The sequence below is a fragment of the Lycorma delicatula genome, chromosome 2, assembly GCF_047948215.1.
Source record: "Lycorma delicatula isolate Av1 chromosome 2, ASM4794821v1, whole genome shotgun sequence".
NCBI lineage: Eukaryota > Metazoa > Arthropoda > Insecta > Hemiptera > Fulgoridae > Lycorma > Lycorma delicatula.
The window spans coordinates 87,756,142-87,768,178 of record NC_134456.1 but is presented as its reverse complement, the minus strand read 5'-3'; the positions used below and the strand labels follow the sequence as shown (position 1 = coordinate 87,768,178).

The 12,037-nt window shown below is 33.0% G+C and overlaps 1 protein-coding gene across 17 annotated transcripts in view; it reads left to right on the top strand.

Annotated features, from left to right (window-relative positions):
* Positions 1-12,037, top strand: part of mbl (splicing regulator muscleblind) — a 734,546-nt gene that overhangs the window by 275,787 nt on the left and 446,722 nt on the right. For 15 of the 17 annotated variants that reach the window (XR_012755086.1, XM_075355747.1, XM_075355740.1 and 12 more), the window contains one exon: positions 2,732-2,783. The exons of the other annotated variants lie outside the window; for them this stretch is intronic. The gene's annotated coding sequence lies outside the window, so the exon portion shown is untranslated. Of the gene's footprint in view, positions 1-2,731; positions 2,784-12,037 lie in introns of those variants that run through there. 17 annotated transcript variants of the gene reach the window in all.

Genomic DNA, 12,037 nt, shown 5'->3' with positions numbered 1-12,037 from the left:
CCGTAGTAAAGGCAGTTACATTTATACGGATTTGAATACTAGTTCGTGGATATCTGTTCTTCGGTGGGAAGGTTTCAATTAATCACACTTCTCAGGAGTGGTCTACCTGAGACTGTACAAGACTACACTTCATTCACATTCATACATATCCTCATTTATCCTCCGAAGTAATACCTTACGGTGGTTCCAGAGGCTAGACAGAAAAAGACAGACAAACAACCTTTTTGTGAATAATTCAAGAAATGTGTGTGTATTTGCATATATATATAAACACACATATATATATATATATACTAGCATCCCCGTCGCGGCTTCTCCCGCTCTCTATGGTTGTTTACTTGCGTTCCTGTCGCCGTCAATTTTTTATTGTATGTTTTTTTAGTCAAGTAACCGGAGGCAGGTGCAGAGCCATCCAGTCGCGTCGCACATACAATTACAGTGGCAATGAAATACATAAAGTGGTTATGCAGCCGCGCTGTACATCATCGCATCCCTTAATAAATCGAAATTAAAAGACAGCCCAAAATTGGATTTTAGATATTTATGTTAGAGTATTTGCAAGCCCAAATCTACTGAATATCTCGTTTAGGATAATCAGAAATGGGGAAAATTGGTAACCATTGCTCAAATTTTTTTTACCTTCACCTCTTTCAATATCAAATTTTAAAAAATCTAGAAGATTTGTTACCGAGAAATTAAAAAAAATAGTTGGTTTCAAAAAAATTTCTAGATTCTTTTTAATCCTTTTAAAGTCTGAATTTTTAAAAAATCTAAAAATTGGTTTTTAGATTTTCAAATGAAGATTATTCATGCCAAAAATAAAGTTGATATCTTTATTTTTTACCGAGAAATTAAAAAAATAGCCGTGTTTCAAAAAAATTAAAAAATCCATTTTAACTTTATAACTCAGAATTTCAAAAAATCTATAAATTGGTTTTTAGTTTATCACATGAACATGACCCTGGCCAAAAATAAAGTTGATATCTACATTTGTAACCGAAAAATAGTAAATTTCATTGTTACTTCATTTTAACCCTTAAAACTCGGAATTTTAAAAAATCCTTTCTTAATGTGTACTTTCACCGTGTGAAGGAAATTCCAAAATCCATTTTAACCCTTCAACTTGGAATTTCAAAAAATCTAAAAATTGGATTTTAAAATATTCACATGAAGCACAGTAATGAAACGCACACCAAAAATCAAGTTGATATCTTCGTTTGCATACGGTGTATGCAAACGAAGATATCAACTTCGGGAATGTGTATGCAAATTTTCATCAATTTATCTTCATTAGTTTTTGCTGGGCGTTGATTGTGAATGACTCACGACGTGTGTGTGTGTGTGTGTGTGTGTGTGTGTGTGTGTGTGTGTGTGTGTGTGTATATATATATATATATATATGTAGGAGAGAGAAAGAGCTCCATTTAATTTTTTTTATTGCTTTTAAAATTTTTACTGATTAAATTGGTTAATTTTCTTAGATTTTCTTGAAAAAAATAATCTTTTTTTTCATCACTGGTGGATCAAAGTAGAATCTATTTAATTGACAGGCGTATCTCTTTTGTACGCTTGTATTTTGTGCAGCCTTCAATATTTTATCATATATAAAGTTACGTTTGGCAGAATAGGGTTACAAGAAGGGAATGACTCTTCCATTCTAAGGTTGAACAACGTTGTATAGAGAGAGGGTTGGAGTGTACACTGTTGAAATGATGGACTGCCGACCGTACCACATCAGTAATTCTGTATATGTAGTTATAGTCGGAACAGTTCTATGCTGCCGTATATTTGCGGCTCACGGACAAGAGGGGATTTTAGATGCTGTAAGTCCCGCAGAGTAGAAAGCACAGCAGGAAATTGGCAAGTCCAGTAGACCATTTTCCAAATAAACAATGATGTCGTTACAGATGACATAACATATCTTTGAAAACTGAATTGATCGCTTTTTGTTAACAAACAAATGTAAAATGACAATGGGAAAACAATGTTTTCCTTATTAAATGTACATTCTGTCAATCATTTTCCTTTACATTTCTGTACTGTATGCTATAGATAATTAACAGTATCCCGTTTAATATTTCGCTTATCGCTGTCGTGCTAATTTTTTTTTGTCGTGTATTATTTATTATTCACTTTTTTTTAGTTTTTAGTAAGAAATAGTATTAATATTTTTATACACGCATGTACTAATGTGCTTTGCAAAATTTGTGTGCGTGTATGTTTTATATAAATGGAAGAATCAAAGAGGGAAAAATAAAAGAAAGGAACGGAAGAGGAAGAAGAAAGATTGGGGTGCTTTAAAGACGTTAGGAACGGGGAAAGCTATATGGAAATGAATGAAATAAGATACTCACGACCGAGAAAGATTGGAGGATATTGAATTGAAACTTATCGAAAGACAGATTCACCTAAGAAGGAGAATTTGTATAAAGGATAAAACATCATTTACGTTGTCTCCAGAAATGGTACCGTAACTATAAAAGCGTTGTTCGATTGATGGTTTTGCTGGGAATAGGTAATGAAAAATATTTTTACTTCGATCTTGTTTCTTTGATTTTATTTAGTATTAAAACTATTAAGTTTGGAATATTTTTTGCAAATAATTATAATTTAGTTTTAAAAATTATTTTTTAGATTTAAATTAAACTATTTTTCTGATTCTATTGTACCGTATCTTTAAATATTTTTGTCATCTACATAATAATAAAAATATTAATTTTCTTTTTTTCAGGTGAGAAAAAATATATGGGAGAAAATAAAGAACTTATTTGAACATCTCATTTGTAAGTAAAATAAATAACCTAATAATAATAATAATATTTTATTGGCTTCATACGTAGGGAACGGTAAATATATTTTCATTCTTATTGAGTAATCTATGTTGAATTTCTGAAAATCTTATTAAATTTGATAGAAAAAAATTTCCTAAAAATATTAAAACAATTTTTTTTTAAAACTATGTCATTCTTTAACGTATGTGATATTTCTCTAATTAAACTCTTGGAAAACTATATAATGTTTTCATTTTAATGAAAATTGGTTTCAAATATATGGAAAAAAAGGTTTTCTGTACGTACTCGTACATAAGAAACAGCGATAATTATGAAAAGTATAAAAAAATTGGGTTTATGCAGGTTGATTATTGAAACCCCCCATCAGGGGTTAGTCTTGTTGTGAACGCGTCTTCCCAAATCAGCTGATTTTGAAGTCGAGAATTCCAGCGTTCAAGTCCTAGTAAAGTCAGTTATTTTTATATGGATTTGAATACTAGTTCGTGGATACCGGTATTCTTTGGTGGTTGGGTTTCAATTAACCATACATCTCAGGAATGGTCGAACTTAGACTGTACAGGACTAACACTTCATTCACACTCACACATATCATCCTCTGAAGTATTATCTGAAAGGTAATTAACGGAAGCTAAACAGGAAAAAGAAAGAAAGGTTGATTATTGAAATAAAATCGGAGAGAGAAACGTTCAACAACCGTTAACAAAAAATAAAAATTTTAAACTGTACATAGTTTTTGATTACTGGTATTAAACTTCTTCTAGCATCAAATATTCAAAGTAAAAGTAAATAAATATAAATAAAAAATCGAAACTTCCGATAAATAAGTCAATAGTATCAAGAATATCGCTTTGCACATTCAAATCGAAAATGAAAAGAGAACCAATCTTAGTTTAAGTAGTTAGGTTTTACGTATTTAACTTTCACTTCTTGATCCACCGGGTTGGTCTAGTGGTGAATGCGTCTTTCCAAATCAGGTGATTTGGAAGTTGAGAGTTCCAGCGTTCAAGTCCTACTAAAGTCAGTTATTTTTATACGGATTTGAATACTAGATCGTGGATACCGGTGTTCTTTGGTGATTGGGTTTCAATTAACCACACATCTCAGGACTGGTTGAACTGAAACTGTACAAGACTAAACTTCATTTACTATCTTACATATCATCCTCTGAAGTAATATCTGAACGGTAATTCCCGGTGGCTAAACAGGAAAAAGAAAGAAGAAACTTTCACTTCTTAGCAAACTGGGATTCTGGCTGACGCAATTCCTGACCGGCCATGGAGTCTTTTCGTTCATACCTGTGTGGAAGAAGAAGAGGTGAAGACCCCTTCTGCCCGAAGTTAGACACGCCGTAACAAGTGATATTCCAGTGCCCACGGTGGGACGAGGAACGCCGCGACTGTACTGCTGTAACTGGACATCTCGAGGTGGGGACCATCGTTGGAACGATGTTACTCATTTCGGTGGACTTCGACCCTGTGACGGGTTTTGTGTCGGATATAGTCCAAATGAAATATCGGGAAGCAAGGGGATGAGGGACAGCTCCGTACGGAGCTGCGGTGGCGATGAAGTGCGGGGAGTCTGGAGCTCCTGAGCTAAAAGACCACATCCCCGTTAGAGGCGAAGCACAAAGGACCGAGTCTCCCGGTTGTTGGGTGATGGAGGCCGGGCCTGGCTCCCTCATCTGGCGGCTAGTGGCAAAGGCACCTCCCGGAACCGTGTTTATCCTTAATTGGAGGGGTCTGGCTCCGGGAGGCAGGGATTAAAAAAAAAGAAGCTTTCACTTAAACGTGGATTATCCATAACGATTTGCGTAATTTATTAAATAGTGTGTGTTAAATATTGATTATTAATGGCATGTCGTTGCCACACTATGAAATCGTTTTGCATAGACTGACCCTTTTGGAATTCTTCTCGAAACCGACGCCTTACTATTAGAATGGACCTGTTTTCCCACTAACTTCCTTTGACATTGACTTTGCTACCATTACAGTCTTCGTTATTGATACCGCTTAATAGCAAACTACGGCAAATGTGTCCTTGCACTTTTCTTGTTATTTGAAAAGTGTACTTTCTATTTAATTTAATACAATTTAGTATTTTTTTCAAAATTTGTGAACACGGTTTATATCATGTTTAGTTATTAAAGATCTAATAGATTGTTTTGTTGAAATATTTGTGCGTTAAAGTCGATTATATAAATTTATTTGATTTTGCGTAAGTATGAATGTGTAGGTTGTGGCTGTATTGCTGTATTAAGCGATTTTTGTTGGCCTTGATTGATGTTTTTGTGAATCTAAGTGTTTTTATTTGACTTTTATTCGGTCGACTGGCTATTTCTTTATTAAATATCTTCTTGCTGTTACTTGTAATGTCTCATGTCGGCATTGTTTCACTAGGTCAAATCTATTAATTAGCTGAATTGTGCTAGCAACGGTTGTAATTACTGGTAATTGTGGGCTGAATAGAGAGAAAGGGCTATATCATTATTTTAGACCATAGGTGGTGGGAGTTTAGAGGAAGTGTTGAAGTTGAGTCAGAACTCTATGTAATATAACTTTGTCCTTACCAGTTTGAGAGGCAGGTGTTAAAGGACAGTATAACCTTGTCCAGTGGGGGTGGGCTTTTGAGGCTTTAATCACTATACCATAACCTCTTCCTACACTACCAACAGTTTCCCTACTCCACTTCATCGTCAATCTAAACTCCTTACTTAACTTGCACTGCCATCAACAGAAAGTGTTCAAATTTAATTCTGTTTACTATCTTTTATACATTTTTGTTATAATTCGACATTATTGAAGTACGTACATTTTATACATTTCCAATTCACCATTTTCGTAAGTTTTAATACATCTTTTTAAGTTGCCAATATGATATTTTTCGTTCTAACTTTTGATTTTATTATTATTACTATCATTTATTTAATAATAGTTTACGTTGATTTCATTTCGTTTAAAGATCGTTGTATTAATTAGATGTTCATAAACTAGTCGGAAATTTAAAAAAAAAAAAAAAAGATAAATTTTATATGAAAAAATAATAAATGATGATGTATTACCGAACCTTTTTGCTTATATTATCTGAAAAACATGATGTAAATAGTAGAAAATATTACTTTACGATAAAATATTTGGATCAAAATAATTTTTTTGAAGACATAATTTTTCAAATAAGTATTTAGTACCTTTGGTACAGAAAAAAAAACTTCTTGATGGTTTCGTAAATATTGTAAACTTCCCTAAATATTGCAACCAAATATATCTGCATATATGGAGAAAATTAGTTTTTTTCTTTAAATTAGTTATCAATTAATGTTAGGTTGAAAGGATTCATTTTTTCTTCCTTATTTTAATAATCTTTTGTAAGATTTTTAATTTTATTTAAAATGTTCTATTTTTGGTTTCTTATCAGTTATATCAATTTTAAATTAATTTTTCCCTTCTTTTTATTCTTTAATATTGATGTATGTACAACCAACTTTGATAATTTAATCATTTTTATTCAGTATGAAATTTACTGTGAGCAGTTCCCTTTATTAAATTTACCTACCATGAATTGTCTTAAGATGTATTGACCAGTAGTATAGTTTTTTTTTTTTGGGGGGGGTGTTAGATTCGACTTACCCTGTTGTACGTACATGTAAGTTGCTCTGATGTATTTCTTTATATTTGTTTAAAGTTGGCTGTACTTTTTTTTTTTTAGTTGCCTACTCTCATACGTTGAACAAAGGGATAAGTTTTCCTTGAAGATACTTAGACTGTTTTCAGTTGGCTGTGTGTGGAACAAAAGTAGTCTATATTTTATATATATTGGAGCAGTGAAGTATCATTAATTCGTAATGTTCTGTACCCATAGTAAATAATCCGGAAATCTTCAAGATACTCCGGACGGGTTGCATGCACAAAGTTTAAATGGCCTGAGGTATTCTTCTGGGTAGTGTTGCTAATCTCGTTTCGAGAGTCATTTGTAGGAAGATCATCACCTCATAACACCTTTTTATTTTATTTTGTTCTTGCTCAATTCTTCCTCGGTTCGTTCTGTGACTTTTGTCTGGATATGCTCTTAATTTATGATAAGGATATTGACGGTGTTTTATTATACAAATCATTTTATTGTTTTCATAATATTCACCTTGAAGATTTATACTTTTCTGCACGCGATCGAACCAATTCTCGAAACATTTTTTTCCACTCAAAAGTAAGTTGTTACCTCAAAGTATGGTTTTTAAAGGATTCAACAACTTCTTGAGTTGATGAAAATCGCTGTCCACGCCTTTTTTGTTTGATATTTTGGAACAAAAAGAAGTCGTTAGGCGATAAATCAGGTTAATACGGGCAATGAGACATGTACTGTTGACGTACAATGAGACAATTCCATGTTTTCAACATCTAATAATCAGTTGTTTGACGTGCTGTGTGAGAGCTGGTATTGTCATGATGAAGAATGATGAACGGTTTTTCGGTTGTTTTACCGTATTTCGTTGATAACTTCTAGCAAACAAATTGTATACCATTCAGTATTAACTGTTGTTCGATCTTCTGAAGAAGTGGTTCCTAAATGACCAGTATTAACTAAGAAAAAAGCTATCATTTTCTTGGAAATGTTTCGCGAAAGAATCACTTTTGTTGGATTCGGTTCATATTGTATCATCCAAATAGTTTTTTTTTGCTTTGTTTTCGGCTCGTACGAATATATATCCAGGTTTCATCTCCTGTTACGCTGTTGTATACGGATTTTACATATCCTCGGTCGAACGTTTTGAGCATTTTGTTAGACCGATTGATACGAACCTGTTGTTTTTGAGCTTCGGTCAAATTATGCGGATTCCATCGGTAACAGATTTTTTTCACACCAAAATGTTCAAGCAAAAACGAATGTACTGTTGTCTTCAATATGCCTAAGAATGTCTCTATTTCACGGCAAGTCATATGCCGATCCTTTTCAATCATGTTGCGAACATCATCGATATATTTTGGAACAACAATCGATTTCGGTTGACCTTCATGAAATTCATCGCCGACGGAGGCACGATAACGACGAAATTATGTAAACCAATTGTAAATAGTCTTTTCTGATTGTTATTCATTACCAAAAGTTTAACCTAAAGATTCGAAGTATTGTTGTTGAGTTAGGCCCGTACTAAAATCGAAAACATCATGCAACGAAAACCTTCACGTGAAACTTTCATTTTTTCACAAAACGCTCACTGTAAACAAACTACTCGGCCGATTTCTGAGCTGCCACTGTTGTAATGACAATAATAATGTCACATCTGAATAACGCCATTTATGGGTCGTTTGTAAAACCGTAAAAGGTGATCTCCGTATATAGTAAAGAGAAGTCTGTTCTCCGTTCCTTATATTGTTGCGTTGCTTGGAAAAGTGAATGCTAAAATTTCATCTTTATCACTCTTCAGATAGTATGTGGTATATTATTTAAATGTTAATCTCTTCAGTACCATTGTTCTGTATAGAACGAGTAACGTGTTCAATGATCATTGCCGCTAGACTTTCTGTTTTACCTTGACATATCAATCTAAATATTCGTGGTGCGCTTTCACATTTTTATTTATAGGCTGTACATATATATATATTTTTTTTTTAATTGATTTTAAGAATAGATAAAAAAGCGTGTAATGTATTCACGAATTATCAAAATTTGGTGGTTTCATTATTACTATGCATTTTCTCCTTTATAAACTAAAGAATGTAGGAAAGTGGAGAAAGTTAAAAAATAAGATAATTGGATGATAATATTTTCATACAGTGACAGCACAATACGTTATTGTTTTTAAATTATGAATTATTTTATTTTTCCAAAAACAATTATGTGTTAAATAATCGGTTCTTTTTTAAATTTTTATGATTAAAGATAATATAAATTTATGTGTTATAATTTAATGTAAAATTAGTGATTTATATTTAAGTACAGTTTAATATTATTTTTATATTTTTTTTACATAAGGATTTTTTAAGTGTTGTTTGCTATTGATGTTTATTACAAAACAGGCGTGCGTATCTATGAAAATATTTACAACTTAACTACATTACTCTACTTTATTTTCGGAAGATCATTTCGGCTAATTGTCAAAAAAAAATTTGTTGATTCATCAAGTAAAACAGCACTGAGCGTATTAGTAATTTAATTTTAGTTTTAATTTATCTGTTCAGTTAAGCCACATTTAATTGCACGTTAAATAAATTAAAATTTTAAATGAAAACTTTTGTTCATGTTATTAGCGAGTAGTGTAAGGAACATTACTTTGTCTGTTTTCAGTTAACAGCGTGTCGTTTTACGTAAATTTACTGCATTTACTATGTAACTATTGACTAAAATGCAGTGTTCTTGTAAAATCCTTGTTACTTATTTCATTTCATCTTCTGAGGTTGGTTTTTTTTAAATTTAATATAAATATATTTATTATGACGTCATTTTATTTAATAAATAATATTTATTTATATAATTTTATCGTTTTAGAATTATGTTGAAATTTCTTGGCTATATATTTTTACTTGCTTAATTTTACGTTTGTATTTTCAAGACTTCTACTTATTTTCCGTTGACCTACTTATACCAATACTTTCTGTAATATTAAAAATTGAAAAACGCCACTGCCAACAAAAAAAAAAACATTGCTGAAAACACTGCTCTTAATATAGGATAATTAAGGAGCGTGCGGTGACAATTTTTTATATAGTAACTTTTTTTTTCAATATTTTATATTTATTTAAATATTATATATATATATATATATAGATATAGATATATAGATATAGATATATCCCGGTAACGTAAGGATTCCAACGCGTGGTCATACATCTAAATCGGTCCAGCCGTTGAGCTGTTACGGTGGAACAAACATACGCACTCCCTAAATATATTACACTCCTTTTTTGGAAAAATATTTCAACACGTGCAGTTTTTTATTAATGCCATTATTAACATCAGTGAAAATATACAGATTACATTAAATGACACCTTTTCTTGAGTAAAAGGTGCTCACATCACCTCACACGAAGCCCCCACGGGAAGTCTATTATTATAAATCAGAAATTTTTAAAATTTAATTAATATTTTATTTTATTTAATGTAAATTATTTTTGTAATATGATTGATTTAATTGTTAGGGATGTAGGATGTAGGGGGTATACTGAAATGAAACGACTAGCATTAGATAGGGAATCTTGGAGAGCTGCATCAAACCAGTCAAATGACTAAAGACAAAAAAAAAATTATTGATTTGACTCATTCAGTTCAAAGTCAGCTAACAATGTGATACAGGCTCACAGTTCAAAAAAAAAAAAAAAAAAAAAAAAAAAAAAAAAAAAAAAAATTGATTGAAGCACAATCTTTAGATTGTGCTTCAACCGGCAAATCTCTACTACTACATATTTATATAAATATATATGTATGTATGTATGTATATTTATATAATCTATGATACTCCCGGTAACGTAACTATTCCAACGCGGCGTCATACATCTAAATCGGTTTAGCCGGCTACGATGGAACAAACATGTTTACATACACCCGAAATACTTTGATCCTTTTTGGGCAGTCGTGTAAATATGATTTCTTTTTTATATTCAAAGATAACGAACATTCAATGATAGATGTAATAGGAAAGATGAAGTAGGTACAATTTACCTTATTGAGTACACTAATGCCGAGCCGAGTAATGTATACATTAGTATACTAATGTACGAAAAGCCGAGACGCTACCACTCGCGCCACGGAAACCGGCAGTGAGTAAGTTACAATAGTAGTCGAAAGTGGCTTCCATTATGCCATTCACATAATTGAATACGACGTTTCATGCTCTTAAACACATGTTAAAAAGGTTTGTTGAGAAATTTCAGTGATACATCGTTCAACTTCGCTCTGCAATGCGGGAATGGTGTAAGTTTCAGTATTGTAAGCAATATCCTTGTATGGTATCCACACAAGAAAACGACAGGAGGAGTTAATCAGGAGACCGAGGGGCCATAACCCTTCCAGATCACTCGTTCATGAAAACACTGATCCAAGAAAGTCATAGTTTTGTTGGTTGCATGAACCGTAGCATTGTCCTGCTGAAACAACGTGTACTCTAACCGGTTTCCACGTATAGTGTTGACAAATTGTTGTACCATCTGTATGTGGCGCTCACTGTTTATTGTTCCATGAAAAAAAGTCATGAAGATTCGTCTGCGTGAAATTGCACGCCAAATACTCACTTTTTATCCGTGCAGAGGAGACCGTGTTGCTGACGTGGATTTTCCGTACACCAAATGCGTGAATCTGTGCATTCATGTCATCAAGGTATGTATACATGAATGCACATGCCTCGACAGATTGAAACCCATCTGGCGTTACAGATGTCATGAACCCCTTACAGAAAGCTACATGTTTTACTAGTGTCTGCCGGTAAAAACTCGTGAACAACATGAATTCTGTACGGATGCATCTTTAAATAATTGCACGATGCCGTTTGGGCACTTCCAACGGAAAGACCAGATTTTCCAGATAGGCGTCACATAGACTTCTTGGAACTAATAAAAATGCAGCTTGCATCAAAAAAGATTTTGTGGTGTTAGTACTTTTCCTTTGATTAATCAATTTTGGCTGCATATGCCGCATTCCCTGTCTCTTTGAATTTGTCTTACAGCCGCTTGATGGAGGACTTGTTTGGTACATCCAGCCTGTACTTTTCTGTGAAGGCATTCTGGGTCTGGGAATAACCGGCACATCTAATGTATTGGGAGACGATAAATATTTTCGACTTCATTTTGTAACCCATTTTTCCTCAATTAAACATGCAACAGGAGAAGGATACGTTCTTCCATATGATTTTTATCACTTTTTGAACACTCTGTAGAAGGCAATTCCTTCATTACTGCTTATACTTAAAAATTATATTACTCATGTGGACTATATGTGTTGCCATGAGATTTCTCCCCGGGAAAATTCGCCGAGAGGAAGTGGTCCTCTTCCAAATGCGGATAGGACATACGAGAGCTACACACGGGTACAAAATGTCACCAGAAAATTTACCGGTATGCGTACGATACAAGTACCGCTTGGCTGTGCGCCAAGCTTGTGAATTGAATACGTTATGCGGCCTTGCGTCGTAAATTTTAAATTGCCCAGGAGTTTTCGTCACATACTGGACAATAATAAAGACGTTTTTGACCGGGTATTTTTATATCTCCAATGCATTAATATTCTACGTACTCTTTAATAGTGTTCTTTACATTTTCTTTTTT